The 25697-nt window shown below is 38.5% G+C and overlaps 1 protein-coding gene across 1 annotated transcript in view; it reads right to left on the minus strand.

Annotated features, from left to right (window-relative positions):
* Nucleotides 1-21428, minus strand: part of RAP1B (RAP1B, member of RAS oncogene family) — a 43226-nt gene extending 21798 nt beyond the window's left edge. Inside the window, exon 1 of the mRNA XM_036253207.1 lies at nt 21294-21428. The gene's annotated coding sequence lies outside the window, so the exon portion shown is untranslated. The remainder of the gene's footprint in view (nt 1-21293) is intronic.
* Nucleotides 21429-25697: the final 4269 nt, after the last annotated feature.

Below are 25697 nucleotides of genomic sequence, written 5' to 3' on the forward strand. Positions count from 1 at the left end.
GGCAGGACGCAAAGGCCTTCGACATTTTCTTCTTCCTTCTGGCACACTAGTCCAAGGAGCTTTGTTTAGTTAAGGGCGTCCTTTACAAACTCATTTAAGATTGGGGCATGGGATGAGGTCCTCACTTAGGAAAAACACTTCTCTTCAACTATCACCCCAAATGAAAAGATTGGTTGTATAGGGGATTATACATACTGGTTATGGGAATTAAGATCGAGATTAAAATATAAAAAGTAAAAAGTGGCTACAAAGAAAATATTTACATATCAAATAGGCAAAAAATGTGGACTAGGGAAGTAAGTATCACCAGGCTAACTTATAAAATATTAAAGTGGATAACAGATTATCTTTAAAGATTGCTTTAATTCTACCCAGGATAAAATATAACACACCATCAAACCAAAGGAATTAAGAAAACTTTGTTTATACTAATCCAGTAACAAAATATGTATCCAAGTTTACCTTGAAATGCCCGAATCAAGATTACCTTGAAAAGTATATCAATTGACTAATTTTTTTAAAATGATGGATCCATGTTTTTTTATCTGTCACTTTTATTTTGTATTGGTTGCAGGTGTACAACTTAGTGGTTAGACAATCATATACTTCACACAATGTTCCCCTTGATAGATCTATGTTTAAATGACACAAAAGCAATCCTTACTTTAATATGAAAGCAAACAACCAACTGACATCTTTAGAGACTTTTCTTAAACAAGTACAGTCAATTAATTATCAAAAAAAAAAGGCATTTGAGCCCTGGCCGGTTTGGCTCAGCGGTTAGAGCGTCGGCCTGCGGTCCGGAGAGACCCCGGTTCGGTTCCCGCTAAGGGCACGTACTTCGGTTGCAGTTTGTCCCCGGCCCTGGTTGGTCAATGCGGTGGCAGCCACTCGATGTGTCCCTTTCACATCGATGTTTCTCTCTCTCTATCTCTTCCTCCTTCTCCTCCTCCCACTCTATCTGAAGATAAATGCAAAAATGTCCTCAGGTGAGGATTAAAAAAAAGACAGTGGAGTAGAAACTGACAATGGTATGAACATGGCAGTGATATCTTTTATTCCTAAAGAGATTAGAAGACGCTCATTGCCTATGTGCCTGTGTTCAAAAGGCTTCAGCCATGGAACACTGATCTGTTTATCGAGATTATAAATATACCATGTATAATTTGTTTCACTGATTATTTCTGGCTTATTAACTTGAAATATATAATTTATTTAGATGATTACAAATCTCAATTCTAAGGTTTCATAATTTTAGTTGTAAGGTTTCATCAAATAAACTTTGATGGACTCTTGCCAGTTTATGAGAAATAAAAACACGAACAGAAATAATTAATATTGTACAAAACCAAAAACCTTTCTAGTCTTAATGAGTTTCTCAGTGTAAAACACTCAGTTAACTAGCTTGTACTGTTCAATCAATAAACCATAAAATATACAAATCATTTGCCTACACAATGCCTTTGGACTTGCTCCTTTTCCTCTGAAGGCTTTTGTAAACAGGGGAGTAGCATCTTCCCATTTTTTATTTCTCTAGGATTAAACAGATACTACTGGTATGGTGACACCGACACCATTGTCAGTGCTTACTTCTTTTAAGTCTAGTCTTGAAAAACAAAAACAAAAATCACACACATTTATCTACTAAAGATCAACCAAAACTATTATAAGCAAAAGAGTACAGATTTCCTCCTTCTCTTAATGAAAAGAATACCTTTCTTTTTCAACTTTAAATTTTCCATATTCCTGTCTTCTCAAGACTTTTCATCACTAAATCTTATCTTTACATTTCTATATAGGAATATAATGGTGGACACATTTGCTTTAAAGGTATAAGTAATTTTTCTACAGCAACGTAGTCCAGAATATAAGCTGACAAGTCTCACAAGCTGGCAAAAAGAACTAAAAAAGGCAAAATACCATAAAAAGGACTCTATTCATATTCTCAAAACAAGGAAAATAATGGAAACCACCTCCCCAAACCCAAATAAACAAATCATCCCAGGAGAGCCTATTTTAGCCAGATTAATCAAATTAAAGACACTATTATTATTCCACATAGCCCCATGAGGCATGTTAAAATTTAATTATTATAAAAATGAGAGAAACCAAAATAAATAAATAAATAAAATAAAATAAAAGGGTTTGGGTGGGGTGGGTGGAGGAGGGAAAGAACCAGGTCTTTCAAGTCCTTTTTGGTATAAAGTATCAATATTTTTAATGGCTCTTTTCCAACAATACCATCAGGGACAGTGCATGCCCCAGAACAGTTTATGTGCCCACTATGGCTTAACTGCTAATAAAATGTGCAAGGATTTTTAGTGGCCACTTTAAATTATATACTTGCTATTAGAGAGGTCTCAGCCACGGAGTTTGCTGATTTATATAACGTTAACACATACAAATGCTAATTACCATAAAGGAATGACAAGGCACAGATTATATTAGACATTTCTTTAGAAATAGTCTCCGCATTATCTATGACCAAAGCTTAAACCACTTTAAAGGGAACTAAAGGAAAATTTCAGGCTGCCTCAGACTTTGCTATAGCTAATGAAGTACATCAGAAGAAAGCATTAGTCACCTGTCAGATTATGAAATTTTTTAAAAATTTAAGTAGCACCACCTTCTGATAAGACCACAATGCTATGTCATACACAAATACATCCTTAAATAGATGAATTAATCATATATATATTTTTTGTTAATCCTCACCCGAGGATATTTTTCCATAGAGTGGAAAGGAGGAGGGAGGAAGAGAGAGAGAGAAAAAAATATTGAGAGAGACACATTGATTGGCTGCCTCCTGCATGACCCCAACGAGGGCTGGGGACTGAACCTACAACCCAGGTAACTGGGAATCAAACCTGAGACCCTTTCATCCACAGGTGGATGTTCTAACCACTGAGCCAAACCGACCAGGACTTAATCACATACTTCTGTTTTCTCATTTGAACATTAAAAAGTGTCCAAAATAATTTTCAGAAACTTTATAAATAAAAGCCCAAGTGCCCCAGTAATCCTCCCTACCACGTCAATCACCTAATTATCAAACATTCATTACATTTCCTTGAAACTGTGCTAGCATAGTGATATGTAAAAGAGGTGGCTACATTAAGTGAAATCAGGGTGACCAACAGTCCTGGTTTTAGTACTGAGAAGTCTTGTGTACCAGAAAATTCTTTGTTCTAAGCAATCAACATGATTGGTTATCTTGGGTGGATACATTCTGACAGAATTTTAGAGCCAAGTTTGAGTGTTTATGGAACAGACAGTATTTGTATAGCCTTTACAATATATTATGTATTTTGACATGCATTTTCTCATTTGGATAAAAGTCCAAGGACATTTATCAAAAAACACTTGCTTAATTAGAAGAGTGTACCTTTCATCTGGGTAGGATTCAAATATGCATTAAATGAAATCACCATGGTTATAAAAATGAACAAAATATGCTTGCTCTCAAGAGGCTTAGAGTTTTGTAGGAAAGATGAGACATAAAAATATGGAAACTATCATGGGAAACACAAAAATATTATGGAAATTCAGAAGAGAGATCAGGAATAGATTTATGAAGAAAGTGGCAAATGAATAAAAGTTATAGTATTTGAACAGGAAAGAACATACCACAGAAAAGAAAAGTGATAGCAAAGGCACAGAAGGCAGCAAAATGTAGGAATAAGATTAGATTACAATATGAAAGCAGAGTCTGACTGCATCTCAGTGTACAAAGGAACAGGAAAATAAAAACAACAAGTATCTAAAGTTAACAGAGATCGCTGAGTATTGGTCAAGGGCCTTGACTCATTTGGCAAGAAATCATACTGGACATCTTAAGGAGAAACACATCAACATTGATAAAACTAAAGGTACTTTAAAAGTGAATAAAAAAAGTTCTAAACAGTAGAAGTCTGGGCAACACATCTAGAAATGTTTAGCATTTTATTAAAATATGATCAATAGCCCAGCAGGTGTGGCTCAATGGATAGAGCATAACCCCATGGACTGAGAGGTCCGGGTTTGATCCCCAGAGGGCAGGAGGCAGCCAAATGATGTTTCTCTCTCATATCAATGTTTCTTTGTCTCTTCCTTCCTCTCTCTCTCTCTAAAAAATCAATAAAAATTTTTTAAAAAAATATGATCAGCCCTGGCCGGTCTGGCTCAGCGGTTAGAGTGTCAGCCTGCAGACCAATGAGTTGTGGGTTCTGAGACCCTGCCCCTGGCTTTTGTAATTCCCTTACATCCGCCAACGCCTGAACTACAGTAGATCTAGAAAGTCCCAAATACCCGAAGGCTTATAAAAGGCAGCTGGAACCTGGCTTGGGGTTCAGCCTTTGGAGGTGACTCCATTGGGACAGTGCTGGTGCATGCACATTAAACAGTCATTTTCTGCCCTGGCCGGTTTGGCTCAGTGGTTAGAGTGTCGGCCTGCGGTCCCAAGAGACCGGGGTTTGGTTCCCGCTAAGGACATGTACCTCGGTTGCAGTTTGTCCCCAGCCCTGGTTGGGTAGTGCGGGTGGCAGCCACTCGATGTGTCCCTTTCATGTCGATGTTTCTCTCTTTCTCTCCCTCCCAGTCTATCTGAAAAAAAAAAAAAGAGAGAGAAAAACTGTCCTCAGGTGAGGATAAAAAAAAAAAACACACAAAAAAATCAACAAACAGTCATTTTCTAATCCTCCGTTCATGCAGTCTGTCTCTTCCCTTCGACCAAATTTCTGACACAATAGTTCGATTACGGCCAAGGGCACGTACCTCCATTGCAGTTCGTCCCCAGCCCTGGTCAGGGTCAATGCCGGGAGGCAAGCAGTCGATGTGTCCCTCTCCTGTCAGTGTTTCTCTCTCTCTCCCTCCCTCCCTCCCACTCTATCTGAAGATAAAAGAAAAAAATCCTCTGGTGAAGATTTAAAAAAAAAAAAGATCAATATGCTACCTACTTTTAAAGTGCATGATGAATTGGTTTACAACAAAAACCTACAAAAAAAAAAAAGATGAAACCAAAATTAAGAGGTCAGAAACATACATACTGTATAGATTTAAAGGAAACTGTAAGAGATGTACAAAAAAGATAGTTAAGTAACGGGTAATTTCAGCTTTATTCTACAACACTGTATGACTACTAAGTACTATGTGCAGGTAGTACAGATATGAAATGCACATATCTTAGGCTCCCTACTTTTTATACCAGGAATGTTAACTGATACCATAGCATCTGGTATCTAAAGCATACTGAGATTACTTTTAGTTAATACCAACCACTACCATAGAACATGGCACTTAAGGCATTTGCCTAAGATCTCACAAATAAGGCAGATGCATGGCCACATTTTTCCTCAATCTGCTTTGGATCTGCTGTGTGCATAAAAAATACCCAAGACTTAAATACCTCATGGCCAGAGATATACGTATGTTAATTGCTACATAACCAACACTTAAACACAGTGGGTGGAATACAGAAGGCAATTATTGTTGAATGAATCAAAACCAGTTTCTTGCCCTAGAGCAGTGGTTGGCAAACTCCAGCCCTCAAGCCAAATCCCATCTGCTGCCTCTTTTTGTAAACAAAGTTTTGCGAAACACAGCCATTCAATTGCATGTTGTCTATGATTACTCAATAGCAGAATTGAGTGTTTATGACAGAGACTTGAGTGGTTCACAAAGCCTATTTACTGATACCTGCCCTATTGGCTACAGCCTGGAAGCAATAAGGGGAGATCTTGTCCATTAATTCACTAGTGGCTTATGGGTTTTAGCTCAAACACCAACTCAAAACATTAAGTTACCTGGACTACAAGGTAAAGAACTATGGATGAAAAGGGCCACAAACTAAACCTGACAAGCTCAGGGAAGGCCTATGTGGCTTACAAACTAAGATCTAAAATAACCACATAGGATGGTTTCAAAAACTTTTTATCTAAAAGCAATTTATGATGGGCAGTCAGGACCTAGGCTTGAATCCTCCTAAAGGTCAATTTTCACCTCAATTAAGCTTGTCTATTGTTTTTTTTTGCACCTACAATAACATACCTTTGAAATGCCGAAGTAATTTTTTTTTCCAGACCACAGTCCCCTAATTGTTATTGTTGACTGTAAACTGTCCTGTACCTACCTATGTAAAAGATGTAGCTATCATTTTAGTTTTTATCCATTCCCAAAGGTTTCCTCACTTTGCTTTCTCCTGCCTCCCTAATCTATCACCATTTCATATAACCCACTTATATCTTTTTTGATTAGAAGTATAAAATAAGATGCAAAACCGCCATTCCCTAGAGCATTTTATCAATTTGTTCCTGGAAACTGTCAACAGTTTGGCTTAAATAAACACAAAAATTCTCTACAGGTGTTAGCAATGTAATTAGCTAGTTATTAATAATAGGAACAAAAGGGAGGCCACACATTATAAGCATAGCCATATGAACAGCTTCACCAGGAAGCCGCAACTTTACACTCCCCAGGGAACCACTGGCCCTTCCCTACATATCACTGGAGGAAGAGTTTCAACAAAGGGGAGATGGAGGCATGCTCAGTAAACATGAGGCAGGGAAGGTGGCTGTCAGTCAAACCTGAGAACAGAGATAATTGGCTAGAGGGAGCAGAGTTTTGGCAAGACCAGGGAAAATGTGGGAACACATAAAGCCCCAATCAAAGGAGTTTGCTATCTTGCATTCACTGGTGTTCCCTCCATAACCATGTAGCCCTAGAGGCTACATGGCCCATGGCCATGCGGACCCCACATGCAATGGACTGATGGACTGCAGTTTGGAACACAAACTAAGCTAGCCTGATGCTGGATTGGACTGTGCAAACATGGAATGAAAACTCTAGGCAATAGCTTTAAGCTTAGCTCTGCTAAAGACACACCTGGACTCCTTCCTTGGCGGGACAAAGGGGAATGGGACCTTAGAAACTCAGGAGTTTGAGTCCACAGAAATAAAGGTTTCTGCAATATTTTATCCTCCTGTGCAAGTCTCAGAGAATTCTTTTTCTTGTGACATTGCAAAAAGCCCACATCTCCTGGCTACAGGTGGGGACAAGGAGAGATCCCCAACCAGTAACACAGGTCTGAATGTTTCTTCCCTGACAGAACTATTCTAAGACCAACTCTGGACCAAAAGGGGAAGAATTCAAGTATCAACATCTACTGTGGTTTAAGAAAAGGAGAAACAGGGCTGTAACTAAAAACATTTGAAAACTTCTGCTACAGAATACTTCTGAATATTACAAAGATGAGTTAAATGCCTGCAAAGGAATGTGCAAGAAAACCCTACAAAAAAACAAACAACAACTGAAAACACTGAAAGAAATCATTAAGAATGGTCCACCTGAAAGCTTGAAGACTAACAAAAACAAGGATTTTGGTTTTGGCATAGTGATATTGCTCATTTTTACATTCATTCAACAGACACCTCATTCACTAGTCAGTAGATTTAGTTGTTTAAAGCCATTTGTGAGGATGATAAAGCAGTGTTATCAGGGGAACCTATGGCAACACCCCTAACATATTCAAAAACCCCAGCAAGAAGGACACCCAGAAAAAAAGGACATCTTGGGTAAAGTATGATTTTGCATATGAAGCTAAATCTGACATATTAAATCTGCCCACTTTAATTTTGAAAATAAGTTAATATAATAAACAGTCTAACTTTAAAGCATTCATGTCATTAGGTATCTGCAAAGTTCCCCTTCATTTTAGAAAAATCCTTTGTTGCCAGACCTACATCAAGTACTTGCACCCTAGCTGTAAAGGAGACTGAGAGTACCTGACATTTTCATTTTCATAAAGCAAGGTTTTCCACCAAGCCTCATTTAGTCTGTCTTTTCAGACACTGTGAGTCTAAAGATAAATGTGAACACTATATAACATGACATTTTTAGCCAGATGTTATATTTCTGGTAGATGTAGTATGGCCCTTATGGGTCACATCCCGGCAACAGGAAGGAACCACGCATGGGGTACTTGAAGAGGCGGCAAAATAAAGTCACTACGGGGAATGGTGGCAGGGGATGTCTCAAGGTCAAATCAAATCTAAATCTGATGACCAAGAAGCTTAATTACATGATGAAATGATGAGAGCAATGGTCATTAGTAATGTTTCTCATTATTGTAGGGGGGATGTGTGTGTGTGTGTGTGTAAGTTTTTATTTTTTTGTACATGCCCGTAGGAACCGAACCAGGGACTCTCTGGTCCGCAGGCCGACACTCAAACCGCTGAGCCAAACCAGCCCTGGCATGTTTAAGTTTTTAAAAGCACCTCTGGGGACTCTGATAACACCTCCCTTCCTCCAAAAGACCCTAAGACCTGTATTTCTACCAAAAACAGGCAAGGTTCCACCAGAGACCATCTCATTCATTTTTTTTTTTTGTCTCCAAACAAGTGTCCCCCAATTTAGTAAGAAAAAGAGGGTCTCTGTTGTTTCTCAAGTCTCCAGAAATCAGATTCTTCAGTAATGTTTAAAAATTGATTTTAGAGAGAGAGTAAGGGAGAGGGAAAAAGAGAAAAACATTGATCTGCTGCCTCCTGCACAGCCCCTACCTGCAACCCGGGCACGTGCCCTGACTGGGAATCAAACTGGCAACCTTTTGGTGCGTAGGATGACACCCAACCACCTGAGCCACAAAGACCAGGGCAGATTCTTAAGTAATTTAAATAACCTACTGTTAATGTGTTAGCTTTCATAATCACAGGAAAAGAAAAAAAAAGGATCCCACCTCTCCAAAGAGAAGACCATTATTGGGGGAAGAAGGTTAGTATTTCCATGTTCCTAGCTGAAGCCACATCTTTTCCAAGTCTCCTGAATTTGTGATTCCAGAATTTAACACTAACACCAAAGGTGCTCAATAATGTTTGCTGAACAGGCTGCAGAATAAGATAATTACATCAACCTCAGAGATATCCCCGTTTGTTAGGGGAAATATCTGTTTTCCTGTATTTCAAGCGAAAATTATACAAAGTATAGTTTATGAGCTGCTGGGGCAGAGGTATAAGAAATCAGAGGTGACCCTGGCCGGTTTGGCTCAGTGGTAGGAGCATCGGCCTGTGGACCAGAGTGTCCCAGGTTTGGTTCTTGCTAGGGGCACATACCAAAAAAAAAAAAGAAAGAAATCAGAGGTGAAGCACTTTAGTGCTAGCCAATTAATTAGAATTCAAGTTAAGGGTAAGGATCCAGAACCACACCAGTTTTCATAAATGGAAGTACACCACAAATATTTCTTTTAATATAAATTCTCAGATTTTATAATATATCACTCCCCACAGGATGGGAAAATATTTTTAAAAACATGCCAGTACATGGAACAATTAACTACAAAAAATATTTTATTTCATTTTACTGTTAACCTAACCAGAATTAAATGACTTAACATGACTGCCCCCAAAAGCATTTGAAACCGTAATAAAAACGCCATGATTTTAGATTGTGGGTTCATCATTTGCATGACTATATTACATTCTAAATAAAATTTCAAGACCAGAACATTCCTAATGAAAAATTCCCTAGTAAGTCTGCCAAAAGTTTAGAGGAGAAAAATTAACCAACAAAAAAACAGTGGAAACCCAGGTACTTTCCACAATTTTCTTGAATAATTTTAATATCTCAATCTAAGCAGTTTATGCTAGCTGCTTAACGCCCACACTGGCTTGTTTTAACGGTTATTATTTATTTATTTATTTATTGTTATTCCTCACCCTAGATATATATATATATATATATATATATTTTAAGAAGAGAGTTGAAGGGAGGGAGAGGAGAGAAAGGGAGAGAGGAAAGAGAGACACTGATGTAAGAGAGACACATCGATTGGTTGCCTCCTGCATGCACCCTGACTGAAGGCGGGCATCGAACCTGTAACCCAGGTATATAACCTTGACTGGGAATTGAATCCGACACTCTTCTGTGCATGAGCTGACACTCTAACCACTGAGACAAACACTGGCCAGTGCAATAGTTCTTTTTATCCTCTACCCTCTTCAGTTTATTCAAAGATGTGCTTAGTATCCAGGAAAATAAAGACCACTTAGAAAAATAAGAAACATGCCATACTTTACAACTCATAAATAATGCTTATATTTGGCTTTCCCATACACTATTCCATTTACTCAATAATTGTTAGGTCAGTAAGCACTTCTTAAAAGTAGCTTTGAAACATGCCTGTCTTTGCAATTTAATGAGATATCAAAAAAACAACAGTATATATATATATTTAAAAACCCCAGCAGCACATACACGTGTGCATTCTTGGACATTAGTAACACCAAATGAATGGAAACAGGCAATGAAAACTGAAGTTTGGGTGTTAATTAGGCTGCTAGAATAAGCAAATCATATGGAGAAAACACAAAAAGTGGGCAGGTACTTGTAATGCTGTTTCAGAGCAGTATCTTCAGGTATTTAGCTTCTTTCCTGTCAATATCAAGTGATTCCACCATGGATTTTTAAACAGAGATTATATTAGTCAGGTAATATTCCTATTCTAATCTTCTATTGTATTCTTACTTCACAATTAAATGTATTATATAATCCTTAGAGACCACATCAATTGGGAGAAAAATGGCATGGTATCTTATAAGACTTTCAAAATATCAAGAAGAAACTGTGGCTAAAATATAAGCTCTCAATCACTGAACTTTTTTTTTTTTTAAACACTTTCTGTTTTCCAGGCATCAATATACACAGATGAATCTTCACTATTTCCAAACATTTAACTGGACTATAACTAAGGAATTACATAGTTCTCCTACACCCTTAAATACACATCACCCTAGCAATACATTCCATCCCAACAGTGTCAAAAAAAACAAAAAAATTCCTTGGTAGAGACTGTTTCTAAGCTAAAAATAAAGTTGCTCTAAAGTAACATTTTTCAGGCCCCAGTGTCCTCCCCAAAGACACAAAGTAATGATTTCAGACCTCATAGAAATTCTGAAATCCTGAAATCCTAAAATCTTTGAAACCTGAAAGTTTCTCAACTAGTTTGCTGGCAAAGCCTGACCTAGTATAACTTTTTTTTTAATACAGCAAAACCTCACCTAAGCATTGATATGAGGCTATTTATAGTTTTTATTTATGCTATTTCGTGTAACTACTCATGTTTCACTTTAGAAATATTAAGTGTTTGATTAATCTTACTAAAATTCAAAACAAATCTTTTCCCAACATTCTGAATTCCAAAATAGTCAGAGGAAGAAAATCAATAAAGAAAAAAAAAAAGTGCAGTATATCTAGAGCCTAAGGAAAGGAGGTAAATTTGCGAAGTAATAAGCAAGAATTGAATCTGGTTTTTATTTTAAGTCCCTGGGGGAAAAATTGGGACTGGAGGGTATTACATGATCTGATTTACATTTTTAAAAGATGACTTTTTCTTCTGGGTGGAGACTGAGGTAAAGGGAGGACAAAATGGAAACAAATTAGGAAGCTCCTATAGGAGTCCAGACAACAGATGACTGGTGGCTTTAACAAGGGCATTATCACAAAAACACAGGGTTTTAGAGCTCAAAAAGACCTTAACTACCATTCAGTCAAATTTTTTTCTGCATTGAGAGGAGTTAACTTGTTCAAGGTTTCATGACTGGTGCCAGAGAGAACTGAAGCTTAGGGCACCCAGGTCATAGTTATTACCACTAACCATGATATAGTTAAGACAACAGGGTGAAATCAAATGTCTAGCAACCACTAAAAACTAGCACATCATTTTTCAGATTTACCTCTCATGCTCAATCCAAGGAATCAACTAAAACTTACGAGTGAAATGAAATGCATCCACTTGGAGCAGAGAAAAGTGCACAAGGAACTGTTAGGGAAGTAAAAATAGCAAAAGTAGCCCTGACCAGTTTGGCTCAGCAGTTACAGCGTCAGCCAGAAGACAGAAGGGCCGCAGGTTCGATCCCCTGCCTTGGTTGTGTGGAAGGCAACCAATCTCTCATTTTGATGTTTCTCCCCTCTGCCCCCCCTTCTATCTAAAAATCAATGGAAAAATATCCTCAGGTGAGGGTTAACAACAAAATATCAAAAGTAATCTCAATTCACACTGTTTAGTGATGAAACTTTAACACCATAATCTCTAACTGATAATAACATCAGTTTATCCTCTACTAGGACCCTCTGGAGGACAAGCTCTATACCATCACAAGTGTTTTTCAAAGTGGAATTTATCATTAGTGTTCAAACCAGAACTATAAAAATTGGTAACAGGCCCTGGCCGGTTTGGCTCAGCGGTTAGAGCGTCGGCCTGCGGTCCTGAGAGACCCGGGTTCGGTTCCCGCTAAGGGCACGTACCTGGGTTGCAGTTTGTCCCCGGCCCTGGTCGGTTGTGTGGGTGGCAGCCACTCGATGTGTTCCTTTCACATCGATGTTTCTCTCTCTCTATCTGTTCCTCTCTCTCCCTCCCACTCTACCTGAACAAAAAATGGAAAAATGTCCTCGGGTGAGGATAAAAAAAAAAAAAAAAATTGGTAACAGTAGTAGCCCTGCTCATTTAGAATGGAACCCTTTTACCATCCTCATTCTCTTTTCTACTTTACTTAATTCCCCCTTTCACCTCATTATCTATTATCACCATCATCACTTTCATGTAAATAGAAAAATGTTATAAACGCTCTTCTATCTTTACAAGCTTGAGAATTCTGTCTTCTCTTTATTTAAGAATGATGAAGTAAGGTGACTGAGCTCTTGGAAGACAAATAAAAGCTTAAGTATAAAAAACCTGAAACAGATAAAATTTCATACTTTTTTTTTTTTTTTAAAACCAGCAACTAAAACTGCATAAGCAATAGCCAGAGATAACCTTGTGACTAATATGGATGTCCTGGACATAAAATATGACCTCAGTATGTTCCCTAATTCAGAACGGACAGAACAGCTGACCAGTTATTTAATAGAGAACTAAAGCTGCTAATTAAATTTCCTCCCTTACTGTGGGATTAAACTCTGGTAGGCAGAAGTTCTATGATGTTTAATTCCTGAAGAGACCCTTAAATTGGCATTTTTACACTTACTCCTCTCTACACCACTCCAACTCCACACCCCTTTTTATTCCTCTTAAGTCAACTCTGTTTTTTTTAAATAGTGATGCTCAGACTCAATACCTTCTTTCTTCACAGAACATACCAATTTTATTCTCTCTAGGGAAATAAATGGCACTAAATTTCCAAGAAACTGAGTATAGTATAAACTATAATTTTTTTTTCTTTTTTGGTACGTGCCCCTAGCGGGAACCGAACCCGGGACTCTCTGGTCCGCAGGCCAACGCTCCAACTGCTGAGCCAAACCAGCCAGGAATAAACTATAATTTTTTTTCCCCACAACCTGAAACTTACTACTTGAACCAAATGCATGTTAGCCTAAAAATCCTTTAAAATTTGGAACTGTCCTGACATGAAGTTTATAAAAACAGTTGTTTAACAAGAATTGCTACAACTGTTCTTAAACAAACATGAAAAAGAAACAGCTTTCTCCCAGAAGGTAGGAACATTATCCATTATCATTTGTTTCGGGAAAGTATCTACTGAAAGTAAACATACTAAATTCTCAGGTCAAGAAGACATTATTAAACTTGAAATGGGAAACAGTCCACAGCTTCACTTATAAGAAAGTTACCAAATATTCCAAAATTGTGAAAGTCGACTATTATCTTAAAAATCTGCCACACTCAATGTGTCCCTTTCACATCGATGTTTCTCTCTCTCTCCCACTCTATCTGAACAAAAAAAATGGAAAAATGTCCTCGGGTGAGGATAAAAAAAAAATAAAATAAAATAAAAATCCACTGGTCTAGCTGGAACTGTGGAAAAATTTCTTTACCCATGCATGATTTTGTAATATCATGCATTAATTACTTAGAAAATATTGATTCACAGAATTATGTCTATCTTCAAATATTGACAGATTTCATTACATATTATTTTTAAAAAACACCATGTTTATTAACATTACCAATATCATCAGAAAAAGTCTTGTGGCCAGTCCAACTTGCAATTCAAATAATCACATAAATGCCTTTCCCAGAGACAACCATGCAGCAAAAAAAGTGTTTTAAGCATATTTCCCATTTTTTGTCACAGTACACAAAAATGATGTATTAAAGACCTGAGATTTGATTTTTAAAATGTTTACTTTTTCAACTACATTTAGGCGAAAGTTGTAAGTTTTGTTTTTGCTTTTTAAAATTGTGAATGCATGGTAGTGAAGAATATGATTACTAATACAGTGTGGCACTCTGACCTGATTCATTCTAAGGTGCCAGTTTTACCCACCACTGCTTTTGGACCACTGGTACAAATGTCAACACAGGGAAAAGATGAAGAATATCTCACTATTATTGTAAAAATAGTTTTGTACTTATAGATTCCCTGAAAATGTCTAGGCAATCTCCAGGATTTCTTAGACCCTACTTTGAAAACCACTGAGCTAGACAACTTATTTGTTAAGCTGTTCACAATCGCAATTATTTTTCCATTCATATCTTAATGGAAATCTTAAAAATCAAATTAGCAAATCAACTTCAACTGAGAGTAGCAATGCTACAGGGGAATAAAAGCTTTATAATAAACAAGAACCAGTACTACATTAGTATATTCTTTTATAAACATTTATGAATAATACTCCATTTAATCCTCAACATCTCTAAGTAGTATATGTTATCTTTCCCACTGAGGAAGCAAGGAGGAAGGGAAGATTCAGAAAGGGAAGTACAAAATGTGCCTAAAAATTCATCCTACCAATAGGATTACAAATTATACTGATTTTCTTCTTTATACTTTTTCATATTCTAAACACTTTTTCCCTACTGATTTTAGAGAGAAAGGAAGGGAGAGAGAGAAACGCTGAGAGAGAATATGGGCTGGCAGCTTCCTGCATGGCCCCCACTGGGGACTTGGCCTACAACCTGGGCACGTGCTCTGACCGGGAATCAAACCGGCAACCTCTTGGTGCATGGGTCAATGCTCAACCACTGAGCCACACCAACCAGGGTATTCTAAACACTTTTTTTTTTTAAATCATCCTCACCGGAGGACATTTTTCCATTTTTTGTTCAGATAGAGTGGGAGGGAGAGACAGGAGAGAGAGAGAGAGGAAACATCGATGTGAAAGGGACACATTGAGTGGCTGCCACCCGCACGACCCATCCAGGGCTGGGGACAAACTGCAACCAAGGTACGCGCCCTTAGCAGAAACCGAACCCGGGTCTCTCTGGACCGCAGGCCGACACTCTAACCGCTGAGCCAAACCGGCCAGGGTTCTGAACACTTTAATAAGAATATTAGAAAGACAAACATATTTGGAAACTCAACCATTCTTACCAATATAAATTCAATGCAATATTCCATTTTAATAATTTTAAGAGAAGAAAATAATACCCACATGTATATACTTTATTCCTATCCTTATTATCTGTACAGTACAGAATTCAAGACTCTTGAGGGATTCCTCAGTTTTACTATTGTCACTAAAGAGTAAATAACTTATAATCTTAGAAGCAGCAGCAATAACTGTGTAGTACTAGTACTATTCTCACTGCAACCTTAAAACACAAGTAACAGGTTAGATGCAATAGATATACCATTTCTGATACCTAAAAAACTATTAACTAAGTGAAAACAAACTATATTGATATTCTTTATTGATAATTTCAGCCCCATTAACTAAAACTTGACAAAGTCATCCAACTTTTTTCATTTTTTAAGAATAAAATGACTTAAAAATATATTCTAATGAGAAAGATAAATTTTGGAAGCTACAGATAATTAGAATTTTATTTTATGTAACATTTTCCATTTCCTCTCCAGAAGTTTTTGCCAAAAACTGCTATTAAATGAACAAAACAGATTTTCTTTCATCTCTCTTCCCTTCCCACAAGACTAAGAAGAAAGTAACAGATAGAGGTAACCCACCAATGGATTACCAATGGGGCAATCAGCTCACCATATATTTTCAAAATAAAATTACTTAACAAAATGCTAAGCTTTAAACATAAAAAAAGTTATTTTATTAAAAGAACGTATTAACTAAAATAAAATTTTAAACCAACTACTGAGAAACTCAGCAACAGCTCTGTGATGCAGTAAAAATGATTCTAAGTCAACAATTTAAAGTGATCAAAATCATTTATAACTGCTTTTAATAGATGCTCTCTTCCTTTAACATCTTTATTCAGTCTACTTATACAACACTAAAAAATATTTAATCCCCCACCACTGGAAAAGATTACCTACCAAGTTATTTCATGAGATCAGAACCCAGTTTAAATTTAAAAGGTCTGGCTGATATAGTGTATGTAGTAACATAGTGACAAAATTATAAAATAGCATAACTACATGAGTAGCCTTAAGGAACCAGCTCAAGGTAAAATTCAAAATCAGAATATTAGATAAGTACTCTCTACGGTCAGGGAGACCAAAAGTCTTAATTTAAAAGTGAATATATTTATAGTACTCAAGCACCTCATATGCAACCAAACAATTTTAAGCATAGTAATACTCTAGAATATTGTTCTGTATAATAAAAACCACGTGGAAATTCTGCAATTCATGTTGCATGTATTTCACTTTTGATAAGTAATTTAAATATTATTTTAAAACCTGGTACATTCATTCCCCTGAATTTTCACTTCTTTGTTTTAAGGCTCCTTAGAAACAGAGTTTAAAATTTTTTGATCCTCTACTGATGCAAACAAAAATTCTTTCTAAATTGCTACTGAAATAATAATCAGTTGCTATGTGTCCTTAATATGACTAAGATCAGGAACAAAAACACCGGTGATAGGATGTACTCTTTTTTTGTTAGTGGTACATTTTAATTTAAAAAGAGATTTCAAATTTTTTTTTTTTTACCCTCACCCAAGGACATTTTTCCATTTTTTGTTCAGATAGAGTGGGAGGGAGAGAGAGAGAAACATCGACGTGCAAGGGACACATCAAGTGGCTGCCACCTGCACGACCAACCAGGGCTGGGGACAAACTGCAACTGAGGTACGCGCCCTTAGAGGGAACCAAACCCGGGTTTCTTGGGACCACAGGTCGACGCTCTAACCACTGAGCCTAACCGGCCAGGGCTAATTTTTTTTTTTTTCCTCACCCGAGGACATTTTTCCATTTTTTGTTCAGGTAGAGTGGGAGAGAGAGAGAGGAAAAGAGAGAGAGAGAGAGAAACATGGATGTGAAAGGAACACATCGAGTGGCTGCCACCCGCACAACCGACCAGGGCCGGGGACAAACTACAACCGAGGTTCGCGCCCTTAGCGGGAACCGAACCCGGGTCTCTCAGGACCGCAGGCCGACGCTCTAACCGCTGAGCCAAACTGGCCAGGGCTGATTTCAATTTTTTAAAGGCAGCACAAAAATTCCTCATAACCTTTCTTCTTTAAAATAGAAATCTATGACTGAAGGGATTGGTTTTATAATTCAGTGCTCAACTAGGTTCAATGAAGTACAACAGATTATATACAGGGTGGGGCAAAAGTAGGTTTACAGTTGTTTGTATGGAAAATATAATACAGTAATAAGCAATAGTACAAAAATAAACTGTTTTCGTACTCTCAACTATAAATCTATTTTTGCCCCACCCTGTATATATATCAAGCCAGTCTTTACTTGCAAATGTATAAATTCATCCTATGTTGCACTCAAGAGATTTTCAGAGAACTAATAAATTAAAAGACTTAAGTCCTCAAAAGGTAATTAGTATCTTTCAATACTACTGCAAAACATCTAAGACACCAAAAAACATCAGGCTTTCACCACAAGGGTAAACCATGGTACAGTACTCCTGTTTATTGGAAAACTTGTCCAATGTTACAATGAATCATTGCATCAGCCAAAATGTCTGTTTCTTAATTTTTAAAAGAAATTCAATTTGAAAAGGTAAACAGTAAAAGTTTAGCCTAATATCTAAGACTAAACACAGAGTCCTCAAAAATGATAGTATAAGGCGGGGGAAAAAAAAAAAAATCAAGGCTTTATTTAGTCACAAGTTTATACAGTCTTACAAAGTTTAAGGAAGATCAATTTTTATTAAGTTTTTCTAGACTGAACTTGTGACATCATTGTCGTAACAGAAAAAACAGTTGAATATTTAGTTCATAAATACTAAACTATTTCTGGTGCCAGTTAAATCTAGACACTACAGACTAATACCCACCCTCTTATTAATACACACACAGGAAAACTTTAAGTCTTTAGGAAAATGATATGTGTATATCAGTAAGATCTTGATATTCAGTAATACATTTGTCTATTTAAACTACACTTTGGGAAAAAAACAAAATGATACCTTTGTAAAATCAGCCAAATTCTCTTTGTATCAGATCCAGTTCCACCGATTAATTTTAATCCCTTTACAGATATTTATCAAGTACCTACAACTACAAAGAAAACTGAACATGAGCAGTTTCTCATTCAAATCTTAAGACTTTATATTTAAAAATGTACAGTTACCATGTTATCAATCAATGCATAGCCCTACCAATTTTGAATTAAATTGGACGACACATTCGATAAGATGCTTATGTACACAGATCAAGGTTTTTTATGATCAATTCTTTATTACACTGGGGTAGGCCCTCCTTACAAGACAGTTCCTTACCATGAGGGCTCACCCTTCCTTTATATAACTAAGAGAAAATACTGAAATTCTATAGTGAAGAATTGTTTTGAAGATAAAATGGAAATCAATCTGTAATGTTAATGATTCCAAAGTCATTGTGGAAATGTTTCTTTTTGAAGGAATACAAGGTTCTCTTTCAAATATCCTCTCTTGAAATGGTCACTACAGTTAATCCCTAAATCTAAATGCTAAACACTTACTATGTGCACAGGCAAGGTTCTAGGAACTAATACAGTGGAGAAGGAAAGGAAAAAAGTCCCTACCCTCATGGTACTTACATTTAACAACCTGGTATTGTCTAAGTGCAAGGTATCATGCCAGTACTTTGAGGCATATACAGAACACATCCTGTCCTTGGAGTTTACAATTTAGTGAAATATATAACAAAAATACATATAAAGATAACAGAACATAGAAAGTGATGTGTGTCATAGACATGAAAAGAGACCACTTTTGTAGGTTGAGGGGGAGAGAAAAAGACGAGCATTCCTTTTCATGCCCCACACTACATTTAAAAATTATGGCAATTTATTATTGGGCCCTTCAGTTGTATTCTAATACCTGGAATGTTAAAAACAAACTGGCTATATGTATTTCCAAGATTTACTTTGGGGATTCCCCAGATAAGGCAGCCTCACAATTAACTGTGAATGCCAAACAAGAAAATGCAGGTGAAAATACTGTGTAGTGCAGAGATTTAAAAACATGGATGAGTTCAAATAAAACTATCATTCAGGGGTCTGTGTTCTTAAATTTATTTAATCTCCTGAGTAGCAGTGTCCTCTCTTAAATCCTGGGAATAAAATAACCTTAAGTGGCCCTAGCCGGTTTGGTTCACTGGTTAGAGCATCAGCCTGCAGACCAAAGAGTTGCAGGTTGGATTCTGGTCAAGGGCATGTACCTCGGTTGGGGTTTTGGGTTTGGTCCAGCCTTAGTGCGGGTCTTGTGGGAGGCAATCAATTGATGTGTCTCTCTCACATTGATGTTTCTCTCTCTCTCTCCCTCCCTCTTTCACGCTATCTAAAATCAATGGAAAAAAAAAATATCCTCAGGTGAGGATTAACAAAAAAATAAAAATAATCCAAGTGGTTTTTTGCACACTATGACTAAGGCACCCACTTTTTCTTGGCTATGATGGGAATACTACCCTCTGTAAAAATGAAAAATGTCTTATTTCTTCCTCTAGATTACCTACTATGTATAGACTACTGTCCCAAAAGTCAGCAGGACCACTAACTAGTTATCTTATCTTTCCTAGGCCTCAGTTTCCTCCTCCATAAAACGAGAGGGTGGGACTGGATGATCTCAACAGTTCTTTCCGGGCCTTAAAAAGTCCCATGACTCCATCATGACTCAAATACTATTCAAGAGTCAGATTTTGGGAGTAATATGTGCTTAAAGTTAAATGAACGGCTTCCCTTTTTATGTTACTTCTTGCTAAAATAAGATTCTGTTGAACATGTCCAAATAGCATTTTAATTACAAAAATGAGGGTTAAAAATAAACTTACAAGAAGCGTAAAAGTATAACACTCGATATATATTAATGCTACTAGAGAAACAAAAATCCAATTAGACTGAGTTATTTAAAAATATTAAACGCAACCTCCATTTAGTGTAAACTTTCTACCCCGTTAAAAATGTGATTTCCCGTTACTGTAAAACAGAACTGCTTTATGTTCGTAAGAAACAGCAGAAGCAGGGCAAAAATGTTTTTCCAAACTAATACAGAGGATGGGAAAGGGGCAGGCGAAGGGAAAGCAAATCATCTGCTTAAACTAGCAAGGATGATCTTTTCTCGGAAACGCATCCGTTTTTTCAGAAGAAAAATTAAGATGGTCCGTTTCCCTGGGGGGAATTTTAAACAAAATTCAAGGCGCTGACAGTCAGCTTTAGGATTAGACACATCGAGATGGCGAAAAAGAGGACAAACTTCCTGGATTTTCTCTCTGGCTGAAAGAGAAAGAGATTTCCTCTTGCTGACGAAGGGAAAGGGCCCTTTAACAGTTTTTCCCTACGCGGTGGTTGCTGCCAGACTAGGTGGGGCTCCCTCCGCTGCCGTTCTCCTGCCACTTCCCGCAACAAATGGAGCAAAGCAGCCCGTTTCAGGCAAACTTTTTCCCTGTCAGGCTCGAGCCCGCAGGGCGCCGGGGAGTGGTTTCCCCCGAACGCTCCTCGCCCTGGCTCCAGGCTGGGGGAAGCTGGGTCTTCGCAAAAGGCAACTTTCTGGTTTCCGTTCTAACTTCCACCCACACCCGGGAGGGAACCAGGGCGGCCAGCGAGGGGGCTCGGGGGCGGGGACGAGTCGTCCAGGGCGCCGGCGGGGAAGACGGGCTGGAGGACAGGCTGCGGCGGCCGCGGGCAGGAGGGAGCGGGCGCGGGAGGGGGGGTCCTCGGGCTCTCACTTCCTCCGCCATATTTCAGACATTTGACCCCTTCCGCAAAGCGCGCTGTTCCCCCGCGGCGGCGGCGGCAACGGCTCGCCCCCGCCGGCCCGAGAGGCAGCGCGCTCGCCGGCCGGACGCCGGGCCCTCACACACCTGCCGCGCTCGGAGAGGCTGCGGTCACCGCTGCCGGGGACCCTGACCGCCGCGCGCACCCCGCCGCACCCCTCACCGGCGCCTGGGCCCCCGCCCCGCACGGCTCGGCTGCCGCCGCCGCCGCCGCCCCCCTCAGCGGCCAAGCACGCACTCCGCGAACCTCTCACGCTGTCACCGGGTCCTCGTAGCCAGCGTCACCCTAAGCGTTGCGCTCCCTCCGGGTCGCTGCTCCCGGCGCCACGGCGGTCCTGCGCTGCCGCCGCTCCGGCTGGTTTACACGCCTGACTCTGGGCGAGGTTTGGCGGTGTCGCCTTGACGTCAGGCGTTCAGCCTCGCTCTCGCTTCCGTCCGCGGGAGGGGCGCGCGGGTCCGGGCCCGGGAAGGGGCGGGGCCGGGGCGGGGCGAGGGAACAAGGGGGCGGGGCCTTCCGCGCCGCAGCAGCGCCGGCCGGACCCGCGCGGCCCCCTCGCGGCGTATCCTCCGAGGTGTTTCTCCCCCGCCACCCACCGCCCCTTGAGCCTCGCCTCAGCGCTCAGGCTCGGGGAGTCTTCACTGGTCGGCTTCCGGACGCCGGCGGTTTCCAGTAGTGCGAAGGGCTCAGCAGCCTCCCAAAACTCAGAAGGTGTCTTGAATGCAAACTGTAGTTCAGTCACCAAGGCCACCACACAGTCGGTGCTCGCGTATTCCTTTGTGCTGGGGAGAGTGGCTGGGGAAGGAACGGAGAGCGCGCAGTTTTACACTCCGAGAGCTGGGTGAAGGCGCCTAGGCCCGGGCGCAGCCTTCTTCATCCTTGAAAGGGTTCTTCTCTTGAATTAGCAAGTGTTTTACCACCGGTGTCTTCATCTGGGTGAACTCTTTCCAAATTACTTTGCTAAACTCGGTTAACAAATCTATGATCCCAAACAACTGTGTACTTTACCTAAATCACTGTTTATATGAATAAAATAAATTGCGTATTTAAATGCATTACTCTGCACTTCAAAGGATTGCCCATAGGTAGGTTTATGATGTGACTACTGGGCAACACAGAGTACTTTCTGTTCCAAAAAATGTGTTGTTCCAAAAAGGGCAGGAACTTAATAAGGGAACTTTAGCTTTCTTAGAGAAAAGCCTGAAATACAACTACTCTTAGTACAAGACATTGGCTTTTTTATGAAACAAGGTTTTGATGAGCAAAGAGAGCAAAGTGCAGGGGTAAGAAGGGGTTGGGGGTGTCATTGAAAACTAACTTTTGCTTAGATCATAGTTTAACTGGACCCCATATTATTCTTGAAATATTTTTTTATGAATTTAGATACATTTGGAAGATTAATGAAAAGTCCTTTTTCATTAATTTCAGTCTTTTTTATTGCAAACTAACCTAAGTTAAAGGAATCGATAAGAATGAAATATAATTATCCTAATTCTGTAAGTGCTTTCTAGGTGTTTTACAATTTAGGTTAATTAAATGTTACATATTTTAATAATTTCTTTTCCTTAGAAAACCATTTTTAATGGGAAATTTAAAGGCAAATTCCAGAGCAGTCTGTAGGAATGATAAATTCTGAATGAATGAATTTCAAATAAATTTGACCTTACTGACTTTTTAATTACTGAATGAAACTTTGAGAAGTCTGAAAGCCTGACACTCTTAGTTCATGGAAGCAGATATTATCTGGGTATATTGTTTTTTTCTTTTTAATCTTTAGGCTGCCTCCTGCATGGCCCCCACCAAGGATAGAGCAGGAAACTCAGGCATGTGCCCCAAGCAGAAATTGAACCGGCAACCTTTTGGTGCCTGGGACAACGCCCAACCAACCTAGTCACACCAGCCAGGGCTGTTTTTTTTTTCTTTCTGAACTCTTTTTGACCTTCGGGCAATAGATTTTCTTTTTCTTTCAGAAAGAGTCAGTTTTAGAAGATTGAAGCTAGATTATTTAGAGTTTGAGAGAATGTGTAAAATAGTTTTTAATTTAAAATACATTTGTTTCCCTCTGTTATAGTGGAAATCATTACACTTGTATTAAGCTATTATCTCAGTGTGGAGAATGCCAGAATCTGCATTTCTTAGCATTGAATCACTTTGGGTTTGAGCCCCATGTTCCTTCTCCTTGAAATCTTCACCAGGATATTCCACTGGCAACTTGAACTGGTCATATGTGCAAACTGAACTAATCATTTTTGTCACCAAATCAGTTTCCTCTCCTCTCTTTTGTTAATTGTATCACCATTTTTGAAATTATCTAGTCTTCCAGCTTGACACTGTTCTCCACCTTTTCTCAAACCATCAGTCAGTTGGCCCATCTGTTAGATAGTAATTCATTTCTACTAAAAGCACACTTGTTTAGATTGGCACTACTTTCCAACTCCTAGACTTAAGCCACACCTTCCTACCTTGCCTTAAGGTCTCTGGTCTGGTCTCTGGTCTGTTCCTGCTGTGATCCATTCTACACACTGTTGCCAGATGAATTATCTTAAAGCTTACTGAGCAAGTCACCCTCTTCCTCAAAGAGCCTTCAGTTACTTCCTGCCCTACCACAATGAAGTTAAAATTCTTGTGTCTTACTTTTCCCTTTCACTTAAAAATGTCTTACAGTCAGAGTGGACTTTTCATCTTGCCCAAATATATAGTGTTTTCCCTCTTCTCTGGTGTGTAGATGTAATTTCCTCGGCCTGGAATACCTCTTCCCACCCCTGCCCATTATTCAAAGTCACTTTACTTTCTCCAAGAAACAGCATCTTTTCCAATATTTCCAATCTAATGTGGTGTCTTCTCTTTTGAATCCCTGTAGCACTTTTGTGCACCTTTCTTTTGTTACTTGTTTTCTACCTTTCTGCCTGAACAGGGATTTACAAACTTTTCCTGTAAAGAGCCGGATAGTAAATTTTTAAGGCTTTGTGGGCCAGCCAGATGGTCTTTGTTGCAAATACTCAACTCTGCCTTTCTTGTGCAAAAGCAGCCATAGGATACATAAAGAATGAAAGTAGCTGTATTGTAATAAAACTTCATTTATGAACACTAAAATTTTAATTTTATATAATTTTCACAAGTCACAAATATTCTTCTTTTTATTATTTTTATTTTATTTTAACTATTTTAAAATGTGAAAACTATTCTTAGCTCATGGCTGAACAAAAACAGGCAGTGGGCCATTGTTTGCCCTCCTATGCTCAGGGCTAGCTAGCTTCATGGGCATGTGACAGGGCTCTGTGCTTAGAAAGGCTCCATGATCAGTTTAATGTTCTGATGTCACCATCTTGAAATTTTTAATGATTTTTGAACAAGAGTCATTTTGTACTGGATCCTTCAAATTATGTAGCTGTCCTGCCTGTACTAGAAAATAAAATCTATAAGGTTAGGATGTATATTTCTCATATTTGGGCTGGTGCTTTTCACATTATAGGCATTCAAACTGTGTTAGTTGAGTTTTCTCTTTCTAAGGTACTGTGAAATAATGGAGAACACTAGAGTGGGTGTTCAGCTCCACCACATATTAGCTGTGTGTTCTTGAGCAAATTCCTTAACCATGTTGAGACTTAGTTTTCTGATCTATAACATGGGGATGATAACCTCTGCCTTACAGAACTGTTTTAAGAGAAAATATAGAAGACAGCCATGTCTTAGCCCCTGGGACTAGAAGAAGCTCAACATTAGTTTTTCCCCTTTTATGGAAAGTGAATTAATAGTGTGCTTACCCATAACTCTTGATGTATTTAACCTGATACAGTGTTTCTGATTTTTCATGTTATTTGCCTCCTTAACCGTTTTATTTCAAATAACATCTATACCTCATTAGTTTCATTTCAAAAGTCCATGTAAGTGAAGGTCTTATTGCAAATCCAAAATCATCTTTAAAAACTTCGAATTTGTACTTTTCCAAATTAATAATTAATGATTATTAGCATTAATAAGAGTCATGCTGTTTAGCTCTTAATTAACATGGTTATCAATAACATTGATAGTCATTAACCTTAAGTATTATATTATTTCATTCACAACACAATATTGAAAATTGATCCTTTCAAGGCACTTGCTTACTGGTTTTCCTTTCACTGTGTGTGTGTGCATGCAAATGTGTGTATGCATGTATATGTATACATATACATTATCTATATTTATCATTATGATATATGCATGTATGTGTGTATATATAGTATATAAATATAGTTTGATTCTTTTACAGCACCCTACATAGCTGGAATTGGAAATTGAAAAGGATAGGAAGGCTGTTTGTTCATACAAAAAAGGAAAAACCATGGCTTAAATCACCAGTGAGATACATTCTTGGTCAACGTCTGTGTTCAAACTATGCAGGTATTTTATAAATTCTAGCATTTAAGCATTTGAAAGACCAGGTAAGGATATAGTAGACCATTGCTATTATAGGGAAACAGCTCAGAACTCATACTCTCCTAGGGTAGTTTGTGTTCCTTTAAAATTTTTGTCTTGGGGAAACCAAGTACTTATATATAAGGAAAATGAGGCAACGTGGTATATTTTACACTGTAATTGCTTACTTGTCTCAAGATATATTTCAAATTCTGTCTGTACTATTTCAGCAGTTGTAGGCTTAGTCACCAAACC

The sequence above is a fragment of the Molossus molossus genome, unplaced genomic scaffold (genome assembly GCF_014108415.1).
Source record: "Molossus molossus isolate mMolMol1 unplaced genomic scaffold, mMolMol1.p scaffold_m16_p_10, whole genome shotgun sequence".
In the NCBI taxonomy this organism is placed as follows: domain Eukaryota; kingdom Metazoa; phylum Chordata; class Mammalia; order Chiroptera; family Molossidae; genus Molossus; species Molossus molossus.